This window comes from Haliotis rubra, unplaced genomic scaffold (genome assembly GCF_003918875.1).
Source record: "Haliotis rubra isolate DU_JTF1 unplaced genomic scaffold, ASM391887v1 Scf148, whole genome shotgun sequence".
Classification (NCBI taxonomy): Eukaryota; Metazoa; Mollusca; class Gastropoda; order Lepetellida; family Haliotidae; genus Haliotis; species Haliotis rubra.
Window position 1 is genome coordinate 597,219 of NW_025765425.1, and position 17,265 is coordinate 614,483.

General features: G+C 38.4%; 1 long non-coding RNA gene across 1 annotated transcript; it reads right to left on the minus strand.

The window, feature by feature from the left end:
• Positions 1–646: 646 nt before the first annotated feature.
• On the minus strand, positions 647–12,727 carry LOC124269816. The gene is made up of 3 exons (XR_006896620.1): positions 12,715–12,727; positions 1,696–1,700; positions 647–755 (listed from the first exon to the last, which is right to left on the minus strand). It is a non-coding gene; the product is annotated as an uncharacterized LOC124269816 (long non-coding RNA).
• Positions 12,728–17,265: the final 4,538 nt, after the last annotated feature.

Sequence of the window (17,265 nt, forward strand, 5' to 3'; positions counted from 1 at the left end):
CATCCCTCACCATAACGCGGGTCTTGGGGTCCATGGATGACAAGGCTGTAATCTGTGATTGCTGAGAAAATTGTGAAATTGGTGCTATCACGGTTACTAAGGCGCGAAAAACGGACCCTCACGAATGTGGTAAGCGGGTGTTGTATGGAATGAGGTAATGCCATTTCACTCACGGTTTCTCTGTTGTTATTGTAAACAGTTTTAATGAATGAAAATGGGATTGAATTTAATCAAATAAAATGTGTTTTCTGACATCGTAACATTCTCGGATGGCGGTGTTTACCCGCGCAATTACGCGGTGTGTTGCGTCATAGCAAACGTTGTAAGTACTCGGCTGATGATCGACATGTCTTTATGATAAAGTTATTACGATGTTTCGCTGTTCATCTATTATTATTGAAAAAAACCTGCATGTTTTAAGCATCTGAAAAAGCATCGATATGTATGATAAACACTGTTAATTGCAATCCGCACTGAATTTTACAACGTGATTAACCAGAGCTCAAGAGCGGATTTGTTGATGTGCTATTTTCGATGACGTGGATATGTGTGGGCAACTTTTTTTATGGGAGCCACGGATTACCCCGCGGTTTAACCGAATCTGCGGGATCGCAAGAGCGTTATTGCGAGGGTTGACTGTATATACATGTCTACATTTTAACCCAACCATTGGGCAGGTGAATTTGAGAATCTGTCAGTCTGTGTTGAAAATAACCTGTCCCAGGCAGTCTAGCAGGCAGGTATTTCAAATGCTGCTTACGCCAAAAGTTCCAAGTTTGAATCTTTGCATGGGTACAAAATATAAAGCACCTTGCTTAGGCTCCCCTGACCTATGCAGTATTGTTTAAGAAAGTGGCACAAAACCAGGCTCACTCACTCACTCTGACTGGATGATCATACAATGATATTGAGGTTCACGTGTCATGCTGTTGGTCACTGGTCAGTCTGCTCCAAACGTTTTCATTCTGCCGGAATATTGTGTACTGACACCTAAACAGAGTTAACTCACTCCCTTGTTACTGCTAATATAACTTCTGAATGTAATGTAGATGATAAATGATCATATTGCAGCAACAAAGCCACACCATGTGGATGCTCAGAAGTTTATTCGAGGCAGTGGGTTAACCTAGCGGTGAAAGTATTCTCTCGTCATGCTGAAGATATGGGTTTAGTTCACCACAATGAGCAATGTGTGAAGTCCATTTCTGGTGTCCCTGGAATATTGCTGAAAATATACACACTCACTCACTCACTCACTCACTCACTCACTCACTCACTCACTCACTCACTCACTCACTCACTCACTCACTCACTCACTCACTCACTCACTCACTCACTCACTCACTCACTCACTCACTCACTCACTCACTCACTCACTCACCCACCCACCCACTCACTCACTCACTCACTCACTCACTCACTCACCCACCCACCCCCGTTTCTGACAGCCTCTGTGGTGTTAAGGATGGAACTAGAGTGTGAAAACTTGATGGTTCCATGCCCAGGTCGTGTCTTACCAAAGGACATTAAAAGATGGTACTTATTGTTACCCTGCCTGGTGTTCTGCATGAAGAGTATAAAACGTGAGGACTCCATGTTAAACCCTGGGATGGTATCTCGACTGATGAGAATGATAAAACCAACGTAAGTCTAGACTGCAAAAAGCAGCCACAGACACATATGTATGCCCATCACATCACCTCACCTCACCTCACCTCACCTCACCTCACCTCATGGTCAAAGCTATCAGTCACATCACCCATTCAGGAGGGTCCTGATGATGGTGTACTGCTCAGCGAAAAACAACTCCAATATACCACTGTAAGCGTAAGGGACCATCTCCGCTTGATTGACAACGATACAAGAGTCTGTATCGAAACATCATCCAAATAAAGACATTGTTCATCCATAAAGTTTGTCCTTATCTGCATTAAAGAAATAACGTCGGACAGCAGACTGCGATCTATCATGATAATCCCTAAGATGTGTCTTTTTTTCAGTTAAAGAATATTGTGAAAGGCCCATATGAACAACTTAGCTTAAAATCGAAATCATGCAACAAATATGATCCTGCTAAAGACATCTTACAAATTTAACGACTAAATGTGATATTGTAAAACTGGTTCTCTACATCCTTACAAAGCTGAAAAAATAACTACTAACAAAGCCCCAGAATGATACTGTCTACAACTTCTGACATCCACCAAGACCCTCATTCAGCCTTTTAGTTCGAAAGGAAAAAATCCATAAACATTCAAACAATTACCATAGTTCAATCAGAGCAAGTAATCAGGAAGATGTGTTTTACTGAAGGAATTGATGCACCGTACACAGACTAAGTCACCAGGGATTCGACCATCCATATGGCAAAAACATTTCACGCTGCTAATGTGATTCATGCTTACTAAAGTAAACTTAGCTAATAGGACAACTGAAGCATTTTCTACCCAGTTTGGAAACTTGCTAGCATTGTAGGGGGCGTGTAATAACGTCCGTACTTTATTTGACTTGAATGTGGTTTTGTACGTTGAACAGGGATAAGGATACTGCATTTCATTTAGAACTGACTTAAATATTTGTTATTTTTTTATGGAGTTTTAAATGTAAGAAACAGAGTACAAACCATTCAGTTTAAGTCACAAGGGAATGATAAATGGTAATAGAGTTTTGAGTTGGTTGTTTTCTTTCTAACCCGTAATCAAATTGAGTGCAAACGTCTAAATCTTGTTCCTGACAGCATTAAGAATTGCAAAGAGCTGTAACCCCGAAGAAGTATATCAAATATTGTGTATACTTAACTAGGGAAAGCCTAGTGGTCATGTCTCCATTTTCCCTTTATGTGTGTGGTATGTGAAATGAAGGATGGTTGACTCCAACTTATAATTAGAACTACCACAATAATTCTATTCCTGATTACCAGGGGCAGATAATTCCATTCCTGATTACCAGTTCAGATAGGTGTGTGTGTGCATGTGTGTGAGTGTGTAGCCAACACTGCGTGCTAGACTACCCAACAGCCTCCGCACGCGTGCAATTTCAATGGTCATTTAATAAACTTTCAGGACAAAAGGGGGGCTGCGCACCCCTGCATACCCCTCTGGGTCCGCCTATGATTACATTTTCTTGAAGATGAGAAAAACAACATATGGTATTGTGATTTGGGTGAGATATTTAAATGATAAATTCATTTTGCATTATTGTGTGATTTTCAAAATTTGAGTTTTCCATAAACCATCGTGTGGGGCCTCTGTGTGAAACACTGAAGTAAACAGATATTGTTTACAAAAGAACTGTATTATATGAGCTATGTGAGCTAAAGGTTTGTTTCAGTATTTGTAAGAAAGATGAAGGATTCCACAGTTCCACCTAACCAAGTGAGAGAAACAGGTATACCACAGGATATATTCAGTCATTATTGCCTAAAACATTGAAAACTAAATGAGATGCAGATTTGTAGAAGGTCAATATTACATGAAACAGGTAAGCTACAGATTGGTTTCAGTCATCACAGGAAACAGGTACGCTACAGATTGGTTACAGCCGTCATATTAAGGAGACAGATAAGCTACAGATTTATTTCAGTCAATATCACAAGAAACAGGTACGATGCAGATTGGTTACAGTCGTCATATTAAGGAGACAGATAAGCTACAGATTTATTTCAGTCAATATCACAAGAAACAGGTACGATGCAGATTGGTTACAGCCATCATAGGAGACAGGTAAGCTACAGATTTATTTCAGTCAGTATCACAAGAAACAGGTACGATGCAGATTGGTTACAGTCATCATAGGAGACAGGTAAGCTACAGATTTATTTCAGTCAATATCACAAGAAACAGGTGCGCTACAGATTGGTTACAGTCATCATAGGAGACAGGTAAGCTACAGATTTATTTCAGTCTAGTATCACAAAGAAACATCGATGCAGATTGGTTAAAGTCATCATAGGAACAGGTAAGCTACAGATTTATTTCAGTCAATATCACAAGAAACAGGTGCGATGCAGATTGGTTACAGTCATATTAAGGAGACAGATAAGCTACAGATTTATTTCAGTCAATATCACAAGAAACAGGACGATGCAGATTGGTTACAAAGTATGAGACAGATAAGCTACAGATTTATTTCAGTCAATATCACAAGAAACAGGTGCGATGCAGATTGGTTACAGTCATCATAGGAGACAGGTAAGCTACAGATTTATTTCAGTCAATATCACAAGAAACAGGTACGATGCAGATTGGTTACAGTCATCATAGGAGACAGGTAAGCTACAGATTTATTTCAGTCAATATCACAAGAAACAGGTACGCTACAGATTGGTTACAGTCATCATAGGAGACAGGTAAGCTACAGATTTATTTCCGTCAGTATCACAAGAAACAGGTGCGATGCAGATTGGTTACAGTCATCATAGGAGACAGGTAAGCTACAGATTTATTTCAGTCAATATCACAAGAAACAGGTGCGATGCAGATTGGTTACAGTCATCATATTAAGGAGACAGGTAAGCTACAGATTTATTTCAGTCAATATCACAAGAAACAGGTATGATGCAGATTGGTTACAGTCATCATATTAAGGAGACAGGTAAGCTACAGATTTATTTCCGTCAGTATCACAAGAAACAGGTATGCTACAGATTGGTTACAGTCATCATATTAAGGAGACAGGTAAGCTACAGATTTATTTCAGTCAATATCACAAGAAACAGGTGCGATGCAGATTGGTTACAGTCGTCATATTAAGGAGACAGATAAGCTACAGATTTATTTCAGTCAATATCACAAGAAACAGGTACAATGCAGATTGGTTACAGTCGTCATATTAAGGAGACAGATAAGCTACAGATTTATTTCAGTCAATATCACAAGAAACAGGTGCGATGCAGATTGGTTACAGTCGTCATATTAAGGAGACAGATAAGCTACAGATTTATTTCAGTCAATATCACAAGAAACAGGTACGATGCAGATTGGTTACAGTCGTCATATTAAGGAGACAGATAAGCTACAGATTTATTTCAGTCAATATCACAAGAAACAGGTACGATGCAGATTGGTTACAGTCGTCATATTAAGGAGACAGATAAGCTACAGATTTATTTCAGTCAATATCACAAGAAACAGGTGCGATGCAGATTGGTTACAGTCATCATAGGAAATAGTAAGAAACATTTGTTTCAGTCAATGTCACATTAAAAAGTGAAGGTCAGACAACTCCGCCATACAGCAAACTAAGAGGCAGAAGACCCGTGAAGATCTGGGTTGGAATTGGTCTTTAGCAACCCATGCTTGTCATACGAGACGATTAACAGGATTGGACAGTCAGACTGGCTGACTTGGTTGCGTAGATTGATGCTTATGTTGTTGATCACTGGATTGTCTGATCCAGACTCGATTACTTGCAGACTGCCGCCATATAGCTGGAATATTGCTGAGTGCAGCGTTAAACAGCAACCCAACCAACCAACCAATCAAGAGACAGAAACTGAGAGAAGTTGATGTTGACTATTGGCAACAGTTATTTCCATGAAGCCCTTCCATTATAACAGTTTGTGTATTTACCGTTTTGATTTAGTGAAGAACATTTGAATAATGTATGCCAGCTTTGGCAATCGTGTTCATTATTTAAATTTGTGAGCTAATAAAGCTGTTCATATCTTCAAATTGTAATCGCTGTGACACTGTAAAATAACAAAGCAGCTTAAGTGAGATGTCTGATTTTTCTGATGTTAATAACATTATGTGTGTATCGTAAATTTCTTGTGACTTGAACATTAAAGGAAGTAATTGTTCGCAAAAATTTAATCAAAGTCTAATTCAAAACAAGAACAATCTTCAGAGTAGTTTGCTGTAAGCATGGGAGAAATAGGTGCATATTTACAGAATTATTCCATGTTTAGCAAATCATGCATCCTGTAAAATGCATTTGCAGTTTTGGTGTTGATGTATTTCTATTTCGCAATTCTTTTCGATGTGGGCATCTTTGTTCTTGGTTTTATGTCGTTGTTTGAATGTCAGTGAAGGAGAACAGATTTTCGATTTAATAGGAGCAGAAAAAGTTACAAATGACTCTAACATCGTGTGTGTGGTTATGCATATCGAAAAATTTTGTGTCATTCATGATTTGTACATAATTGAGAATTGTATTCGCAGCAAATACAATCGCTTTTACCAGTTACCATGTTTCGTGCACCATCCCCATCTGGGAGAGGTATTCTACAATACCATCCCGTCATTACTCACTGTGTAAAATAAAAAAAATAATGTTCAATAAAAATACTTGTGAATCATCTTGGGAATATTTAGCAATGGCGAAATGTGAAAGTTTCAGGAGCTATAGGCAGCATTTGTCATTTTCGGGGAAAAAAGGACCAAACATGAAACAGGTAAGCTACAGATTGGTTTCAGTCATCATAGGAGACAGGTAAGCAACAGATTTATTTCAGCCAATATCACAAGAAACAGGTGCGATGCAGATTGGTTTCAGTCATCACAGGAAACAGGTACGCTACAGATTGGTTACAGCCATCATAGGAGACAGGTAAGCTACAGATTTATTTCAGTCAATATCACGAGAAACAGGTACGATGCAGATTGGTTACAGTCATCATAGGAGACAGGTAAGCTACAGATTTATTTCAGTCAATATCACAAGAAACAGGTACGATGCAGATTGGTTACAGTCATCATAGGAGACAGGTAAGCTACAGATTGGTTTCAGTCATCACAGAAAACAGGTACGCTACAGATTGGTTACAGTCATCATAGGAGACAGGTAAGCTACAGATTGGTTTCAGTCATCACAGAAAACAGGTACGCTACAGATTGGTTACAGCCATCATAGGAGACAGGTAAGCTACAGATTTATTTCAGTCAATATCACAAGAAACAGGTACGATGCAGATTGGTTACAGTCATCATAGGAAATCGTAAGAAACATTTGTTTCAGTCCATGTTACATTAAGGAGTGAAGGTCAGACAACTCCGCCATACAACAAACTAAGAGGCAGAAGACCCGTGAAGATCTGGGTTGGAATTGGTCTTTAGCAACCCATGCTTGTCATACGAGACGATTAACAGGATTGGACAGTCAGACTCGCTGACTTGGTTGACACATGTCATTGTATCCCAATCGCGTAGATCGATGCTCATGTTGTTGATCACTGGATTGTCTGATCCAGACTCGATTACTTACAGACTGCCGCCATATAGCTGAAATATTGCTGAGTGCGGTGTTAAACAGCAACCCAACCAACCAACCAATCAAGAGACAGAAACTGAGGGAAGTTGATGTTGACTCTTGGCAACAGTTATTTCCATGAAGCCCTTCCATTATAACAGTTTGTGTATTTACCGTTTTGATTTAGTGAAGAACATTTGAATAATGTATGCCAGCTTTGGCAATCGTGTTCATTATTTAAATTTGTGAGCTAATAAAGCTGTTCATATCTTCAAATTGTAATCGCTGTGACACTGTAAAATAACAAAGCAGCTTAAGTGAGATGTCTGATTTTTCTGATGTTAATAACATTATGTGTATCGTAAATTTCTTGTGACTTGAACATTAAAGGAAGTAATTGTTCGCAAAAATTTAATCAAAGTCTAATTCAAAACAAGAACAATCTTCAGAGTAGTTTGCTGTAGACATGGAGAAATAGGTGCATATTTCTAGAATTATTCCATGTTTAGCAAATCATGCATCCTGTAAAATGCATTTGCAGTTTTTGGTGTTGATGTATTTCTATTTCGCAATTCTTTTCGATGTGGGCATCTTTGTTCTTGGTTTTATGTCGTTGCTTGAATGTCAGTGAAGGAGAACAGATTTTCAATTTAATAGGAGCAGAAGAAGTTACAAATGACTCTAACATCGTGTGTGGTTATGCATATCGAATTTTTTTGTGTCATTCATGATTTGTACACTGAGAATTGTATTCGCAGCAAATACAATCGTTTTACCAGTTACCATGTTTCGTGCACCACCCCCATCTGGGAGAGGTATTCTTACACAATACCATCCCGTCATTACTCACTGTGTAAAATAAAAAAAATAATGTTCAATAAAAAAATACTTGTGAATCATCTTGGGAATATTTAGCAATGGCGAAATGTGAAAGTTTCAGGAGCTATAGGCAGCATTTGTCATTTTCGGGGAAAAAAGGACCAAATTTGAACCTTTGAAAACAGAAATGTGTGGCCGAAATAAGAAAGACGTGGGGCTGACTGTTTACTAAACCTTGGCAAATAGAAGTGGAGTGTGAAAAACATGGCAATACAATGGAGGATTCAGGCAAGGACGATGTTTTTCATGGAATTGATAGGCTTATAATGTGCACGCTGCTATCACAGCATGTTTTTAGTGTTGTGAAAAAGCCCCTGTGATATTGAAAAACATTTTTGCTGCACATTGGCCTGTCATTAACAATTGCTTCAGTGTATCATTGGCAAAACAGCAGGGCTAATAGAGACACCGCACTGACTACCCGAGCACCAGGGCTTCCACAGATAGCATCGGAGTTTGACTCTGGTGTCGCAGGGGTGCTGTTTGCTAGATTCAGTACTAAATGAGAGTAAACGTATGGGACTTTAACTACACCAAAATGTTGCTCTATGCAAATGACAAGAAGTTGTTATTCATAAAGTCATAGGATTTATTATTGACTCACCAACTTCTAGAATGCCAATCAAACAGAGACATTGTGTTTTTCAGCAGTGCATGCCATTTTTGACATTGAACAGTTTTAGAAAAAGTGTATTCATATTTGGTAACTACTTTCATTGCTGTTTGGAACATCAAAATTTAGCTGTAGGTTAAAGGCTGTTGGGAAACAATGAAATATTAAGATCATTTGAGGTTTTCTTAAGGATAGAAATGATGCAAGTGTTTCAATTACTCATTTTTTTTCACTAACAATGTCATTCATTTACCTAAGTCCTCTTTGCGAGGTTACTGCAAATGAATCTAGATTTTGTTCAAATGTCTTATTTTCCTAAATTCTGAGGTTTTTAACATTGCATTCAATACTGTAAATGTATGCATTAATGACTCTCCATGTATTGTCCATTTCATTCAAGTCTCATATGTAGTGATAAACTCATGTGTGGTCATTTATCTTTCTTTTATCAATCCTTGTTATCCCATTTTGTCAGATTCACTTGTGAAGATCCGGGTTAGAACTAGTCCTCAGCAACCCATGCTTGTAAGAGGTGACTAATGGGATTGGTGGTCTGGTTCAAGGACTTGGCTGACACATGTCAACTAATCCTAATTGCACAGAAGATGCTCATAATGACAATCACTGGATTGTCTGGACCAGATTCTATTATTTACAGACCGATGCCTTATAGCTGGAATGTTGCTACGACTGGCGTTAAACAACACAAAAACAAGCCAAATTTTTCTCTTCTTCACATCTCATCCCAAGTGATGCACCCATGTGGTCATAGTTCTATCTTATATCCAACCCTGTTATCCCATTACTCAGGTTCACGTCTTCTCCACTGTGATGTACCCATGCTGTACTGTGTGTTGTTTATCCCACCTTGTTATTCCATCTTCCCTACAGGTATCCCTGTACAACATCCGTCCATGTGATTAATGTCCTGTATCCCACCCCAGCACCCTTGCATCACCTAGGGCTGATATTCTCCACCATCTGGATACAGGAGAGGTATAATTAAATGTCTATGATGGCGACATGTCAGAAGTCTTTGTGTAGAAGGGTACTCAATTGATGGCGGCTTGTATTATTACACACAAGATTAACAACACCAGACAACAAAAAAGTACTTGGTGTAGGGGTTGTATGACTACGTGACTTAGCAACACCGAGCAAGCTTTCAGCTGTTTGCAAACTTGCTGATTGGTGTTGGAGCTATATGGACAGAGCGGGGAATAAAGTGATCGTTTGGAACCATTGTCTGTCTGAAACCGTAGTCCCTCTCGCCTTACAATGAATGTCAATATTGGTGATTGGCATTATTTCCTCTCCTTTGTGCAGCATCTCTTGGATCATTGGTCAGCGGACCAGATTGCATGAACTGCGGCCCGTATCACCCAGCACATATCCTCTGTATCACACATGTGTGAGCAGCTGAGTGATAACTCTCATGTAGGGCATATCGTTGATGACCAGAGTATGACCAATACCCTGTGCTAATTGAACTACAATGGGATATTTAATCACAGACTGATTTAGTAATTAGTCCCTGATATCTGACATGTGTCGGAGCCTGATGTGAATAAGGCTGTCATTATTTTTGTCCTCTGATACAGAAATCATGTTTGTAATTGCTTTATGTGAATCATGACTGTTTGTAACAAGTTACTTCTTTTTGTGAGGAAGTCCATAACTGGTATGACTGACAGTTAAAAGAAATCGATTAAAAAACAACAACACAGCCAATACAAAATAAAGTGAAATTATTCATCACATGTACAAACTCACAATAAATAGTACAAGCACTTAAAACTCAGAATTACCAAAAAAGTGTATTTCAAATTAAAGCAAACCTCAATCTTAAGAGGATAACATGAAAAAATCACAAAAGCTCTGAATCTTGACAGTTGTTCTGAATGCTAACACGTTCATTTGAAATGCACCAGATTCTCCTGAGACATGAGATATGAGGGTGTCATGTGACAAGTCATGTGATGTGACACTGGGAATTATGAGCTATAACTCCCTATAGACATTGTGTGGTGGCTCCATCACGTGCATGTCTCTCTGTGAATTACAAGCCCTTCCTCAATCACCATCCCGGAGAAATATAGCCCAGAGACTTTAATGAGGATACACGTAACACCGTCACACCCAGAATTTATGTGCATTCAAGCAAACATTTCCTGATTTTAATTTTAAGGCAGCTTAATTTAAGAACAATGTCGTTTATCTTTGAATATCAGGTTATTCACCAGGAAGAAAGCCCCAATAATTTGTTTGTAATTGTTGTCATGCAAACAAGTATTGGAGTTCACAGGCAAAATGTAGGACAAAATGTCTTTTATGCTGATTTCCTTTGCATGAGAGAGTTTCTTTGCAATAATCGAAGTGAAACTATGTTTATGTATTGTCAATTGTGCTGGAAATATTGTTTCCATATTCCCTATCCAGAATTAAATGATGGTCAATGTGGCATGAAGCACAACTAATTCACTTTAACTTAAGTTATCTTGCCCACTTACACTTTAGCATTTTAGCCTTTGAATAGAATGATCTGAAAAATATTTCCTCCTCTTTTTATGTAAAGGATTTTCAGTGAAAAGAAAATTGTTTAAGTTCAGAATATTTCCTGCATAGCATTGTCTGCTGTTTGGGGTGTTATCGTTTTCTCTAATTGAGTAATAAATATGATTTGTTTTGGTTTGAAATTTTTTAATGCGTATAGATCAGTTAAGTGTGGCTGTATTTTTTGTACATGTTATAACTGTAAACCTGTTTTAAGTTGTGATAACTCAACATCACAATCATGAGAAACTCCTTCAAAGCTAGTTACACTACAGCCTCGCAGACAGAGATCTACATGACGTCTACCAGATCTTGAATTTCACATTCAGTCTGGAGAACCATTTACAATGTGAATATCTCCAGAGTTGAGAGCTCCCTAAGTGGAAAGTAATTACTTGTGTTGATACACAATGCTCTTGTCATTGTTGTAAGAATGGAACCTTTTTTAAAGTCTCGTCTTGCTATTGATATTCTTCTCATTTTGTTTGTCAGAAAATCCTGACTTATTGCCATTTGATTAGGGAGTTGTCCCATCAACGCTGGCAATAGCTCAGTGTGAGAATTAGGGTGGGCTGTGTTAAAAACTTGTCATTCTGTAGTAATCCTACCATTTCTTGAATTTCGTCTCATTTTGTAAATGGATGGAAAAAAAGTAGTAAAACTGTGTCTTTGTTTAGGTGAGAGATCCTTAATATGAAGCAAATATAAACAAAACAGTAGGGTGCCAGTGCATTGGCTCGGCTTTCGGCTCTGTGAGGTTACCAGTACATCCTGCTTGGGGATTTCGTGATGTATTTACTCAATGATGCTGTCTCTGATATTGAGTCTTCCTTGAAGACATGCCAGGGTGGAAGATGTTCCTTGAGCATAGGCAGATCCAGAGGGGGGTTGCAGGGGTGCGCACCCTCCCTTTTGTCCTGAATGTTTATTAAATCATAGGCGGATCCATTGGGTCTCAGGTGAAAATGAACTGGTACATCCCTCCTTTCTCAAAAAGCTGTATCCGCCCCTGTTGAGCTTGTTGTAAGAGAAGATTGAAATGGGTATTGGTTGGTCAGATTGCCTGTTTATATATGGAAGGATGAGATATACAAGGATATCACTACAAATCACTGGATTGTCTGTCCAGACTTGTTTATTTACAGACCTCTGTCATAATGCTGGAATATTGCTAGGTGAGGTGTTAAACAATAAACAACTCACAAAACCATTGTTAATACAAGCCTAAAATGTGTAGATCTTTAGTAACCCATGCTTGTCGTAATTCCCGATGGGATCGGGTGGTCAGGCTCTCTGACTTGGTTGACACGTCATCGGTTCCCATTTGCGCAGATCTATGCTCATGCTGTTGATCACTGGATTGTCTGGTCCAGATTCCATTATTTACAGACCGCCGCCATATAGCTGGAATATTACTGAGTGCAGCGTAAAACTAAACTCACTCACTAAAATGTGTGGGTCATTGATGAAACTATATTAACATTTAACATGTTAATGCTGAAAAATTAATAACAAGGTGAATGTCCTTGACTGACTTTCATTTTACGAGACTTCCACTTTGGTTGTAGTTGTACATGTGTACTGTTTTAGGGCAGCCTGGAAGTTAAAGCATTGACCTACCAGTCACAGACCCTTCCAGATCTGTGATTGGCTGAAGTTCAAGGAAGTTCTTGGAACCAGAATATACTTTCCATTGTCTTAAAGCAGAAACAAACCGCTGTTAAATATTGTGATGTTTTAGAGGCTGAACATTTGGGGCACTCTATTCTTAACTCTGTCTTCAACCTTTTGAACTGCATAAAGAATGTTAATCTTTGTAGCGTGGTCTATTTTGAGCATGTTAAATGGATCCTCATAACTTAAATTGCTCCCCTGTTGAAATGTTGATTTGCATCTGTGCTTTATCATAGTGTGTATAAAGATAGCGTAAGCTTTTAGTCTCCTGGTGTGGGAAGGGAACTATCCCCTGTACATCACAGAGTTGCGTTGGCGTAAATCATATTGGCTTATCTTGTACGCTAATAATTATGTGACACTTACGATAATCCCGTTATGAAAAACATAAACATTTTCTCTCTTTGTTCATGAAATAAAAAAATGGCCAAACCAATTTGAAATTTAAAGAAATATATTGCCGTTATACCTAGCAGTGGGTGTATGATGTGCAGCTGGCTTTACTGCGTTTAGTTTGTCGTGTCCTTCTTACAAATTGTGGATGTACGAGGGGCTATAAAAAAGTTTTGAGCCTAAACTACTTCTGATACGTGCATGATAAAAATAACTGTATGGTATTGAAGAATGGTTTATATCATTCACATAAACATAATACTGACACGCACATGTCACTAGTTTCACTAATCACATGTACCCCTATTTAAACGACAGAAATGGATAAGCTTGAGTACAGAGCAGTCATAACGATTTTGGTCCTCGAGGGCCACCCGGTGAAGCACATTGAAGAGCCCATGTCATGTGACCAGAAACTAGCTCGTATGCAAGTAATTTACATATGTTGATGCTATTTAACTGGTTTTGTTTGTGTAACCTGTGTGTATGATACAGTTAAAATGGTATATTGACTTACAGGATTGTCAAGCCTGGACTCGATTGTTTACACGGCACGGTCAGCTAGTTGAAATATTGGTGAAAGCTGTTCACAGAACAATCAGACAAACAGACAATCAGACAAATAGACAATCAGACAAACAGACAATCAGACAAACAGACAATCAGACAGACAAACAAATCTTCCCAACTGTAAGTCAGTATCTAGACTATGCTTCACCATCTGTGATTCTTCCCGGCAGCTAAGAATACATCCACAAAGAAAACTCCTGTTTAGTTCCTTCAGATCCTGACTATTGTGACCAGATCAGCTCACTGTAATTGGAAGACTTTGCCAGACATCAGATTGTGAAATCGCCACCTCTGGAGGCTAATAATTGGATATTTTATATCTTAATTCCTACTCTTCGAATCACATCTAGACAGAATTGTATGGTTTGCCTTGCGGGATAGATCCTATCAAATGCTGTATACTTTGGCTCATTCATCAGATGTTTTCTGCATGGATTAACGTTGTGTTGGATATGTCTGCTAACACTGTAGGATACATACCGGCATCATTCATTACCAGACAGTGGTAGATTCCATACTTACCGATTTGAAGTAGGAATGGACTCTCTCTTACATGCTGAATACGTATTCATAGCATTCATATTTTCAGGAACTTCATTGCGACAATATATATGGAATAAGAATTAATATGTATATCTATATTCGTATATGGAATAAGAAATTATATGTATATTTTTATTTGGGGTATTAAGAGGATAGTTATCTGCATGCACTCTGTTATTATAAAAGCTTTTGATAACACATTGCTGTGTACTTCTCAATCATTCCTGCCTTGTTCATCTTTTAAAATATTTTTACAATAATTGAAATGAATGTTTACTGTGTTTGTATATAATGTGTTGATAACTATAAATGTCTTCCATATTGAGACCTGTGAAGATCCAGGTTAGTCTATTGATCTGCAGTAACCCATGCTTGTCATAAGAGGCGACTAACGGGATCGGGTGGTCAGGCTCGCTGTCTTATTTGACACGTCATTGGTTCCCCATTGTGCAGATCCATGCTCATGCTGTTGATCACTGGCTTGTCTGGTGCAGACTCGATTATTTACAGACCGCCGCCATATAGCTGGAATATTTGCTGGATGTGGTGAAAACTAAACTCACTCACTCACTCTTCCATATTGAAATGTGTGAGTCTTCCCCCAGGCACAACCCCTTGCTCGGGATGGAGGGTACAGTAGGTCCCAGCACCCCATTGTATGGTGTAGAACTTGAGTGAGTGAGTGACTATCTTTTTATGTTGCTTTTAGCAATATTCCATCAGTTTCATAGCAGGGGACACCAGAAAAGGGCATCACACATTGTACCCATGTGGGGAATCGACCGTGACGAGTGAACGCTTTAACCACTAGGCTACCCCACTGCTCCTGTGGAACATGACTTAGGTTCGATAGGGTCAGCACATTTGCATGTTTTCATGGAGTAGTGCTTGTGCTATCAACCATTAGTCTCGTCTAGACATGTTTATTTACATGTTACTGTGACATAACTGAAATATTGCCTAGTGTGTCATAAACCAACAGGGCAGTAAGGTAGCCGAGTGGTTAAAGCGTTCGCTCATCATGCGAAGACCCGAGTTAGATTCCCCACATGGGCACAATGTGCAAACGCATTTCTGGTGTAGAACGCGATAATATTTTTGGAATATTGTTAAAAACAACATAAAACTAAACTCACTCACTCACTCAGACATAATAAACTGATGGATATTACAAACTAGAGCACTTTTGATCAGTCCTCTTTGTGTATGGATTAGTCAAAATGTGTACAACCAGCTACACTTATAACAAACTAAAATTAGTTCATTTTCAATATAGTTATTGTTTGGAGATGTTTACAACCCTTCAATCTCTTATCCCTACAGTGTCTTGGAGGTAAATATAACATAATCTCACTGAGTTCATTCACTCTTTGTCTCTAACTAAATTTCAGGATGTCTTCGTAGTGATAACAAAATCCTTGTAAATCTAGCATACGGTGTTGAGTTGCATTGTCAGAATTGTCACGGTAACTGTCTCTGTTGACAGTGTGCAAACAAGCTCGATACCCAGTAATACTTCCAAACCCACTTTAGTCCTCCTTAAAATTTAATACTCAAATGTTTTTCTGTCATAAGGAGTTGTGTTCTTTATGAATGACACTAGCCAGGCCCTGGATCAGCTGATAGCAATTAATTACAGCTCATTACAGTCTTCATCAGTAGAAGCCATGGTCCATTCTCAAGGGGATGCCTGATGTGAAGTGATGGCCGGGGTGTCTCGGATAGGTTGAGAAGAGGGATCTTCTGGTCACCATGGCACTTGGTGACCTTCCGTGACCTTCAAAGCATATTTGTAACCCCTGAAAATAAAACTATTATTTTCTTTCATTAATTTCATGGTTGAAAGTTCATTCTATTAGTTTGTTAAATCACTTGCTCTTAGAATGAGACAGTGGGAGATTTGAAATTTTGAATTGAGGAATAAATTGGTTTCTCAAATATTTCCTTTTCTTTGAAAATGTTCCATAATGAAACAATGTGAAGGAGGGAGGTTTGGAATTTTAAGGAGGGACTTTCAAATACTTTAAGTAACCTTTTACAGTTCAAAGAAAGACAAAGTGATGTTAGAAGGAAGAAATTATAGTTTCAATTTCATGTTGTTTCTCTATGAGATGTTTTAAATGAGTCATTCGTGACGGCGACCTTGACTGAAAATCTGTCAAAGTATTGTCAGTCCATGTTGTTTTTTCGCATTATTTTTTTCGAAACTAAAGATTAAGGCCTAAGTGTAAATAGGTTTGAAGAATATCACAATGACAACCAATACCATTGTCAAGATTTTTGTTTTGATTATGGTAAGTTTTGTGTTGCACTCTCTTCTAATCTACCACTGAAAGTCTTGGAGACAGATCATTTATTGTTTGGAAGGGTAGGGGAAGAAGGCCCTGGGAGACTTGTTAAAGGCTGTCTATTGGTTTTTCGCTTCTTAAAAACACACAATTATTTTTGAACGGAAGAGTCAAATTATTCTAAAAAAAATTTCACGGCACACTTTATTTTGCAGACAGCCAGCAAGTTCAGTGGACAATTGTTTATTTTAGGTGTAAACCTGAGGACAAATTATATATTTCCAGTTTCATTCTGTAACAAAGTTTGGTTTTAAAGACTCACATATGGCCAGGTCGACTCACATAGAATGTCTAATGGTTGGTCTCTTATTGCATTCTATTAAATATTTCTTAGTATGATCATTTTAGTTAGACATCATTCAGTCAGTTTACATCAACAATGAACAAAAATGGAAGTGCTGAAACCCTCAAGACATTAACAACTTGAGGTAATTTTGATGCAATTATGTTTTGAGATGGCCCCTGTAATTGTGATGTCACTACACGAGTCGCAGATGTGTTGCC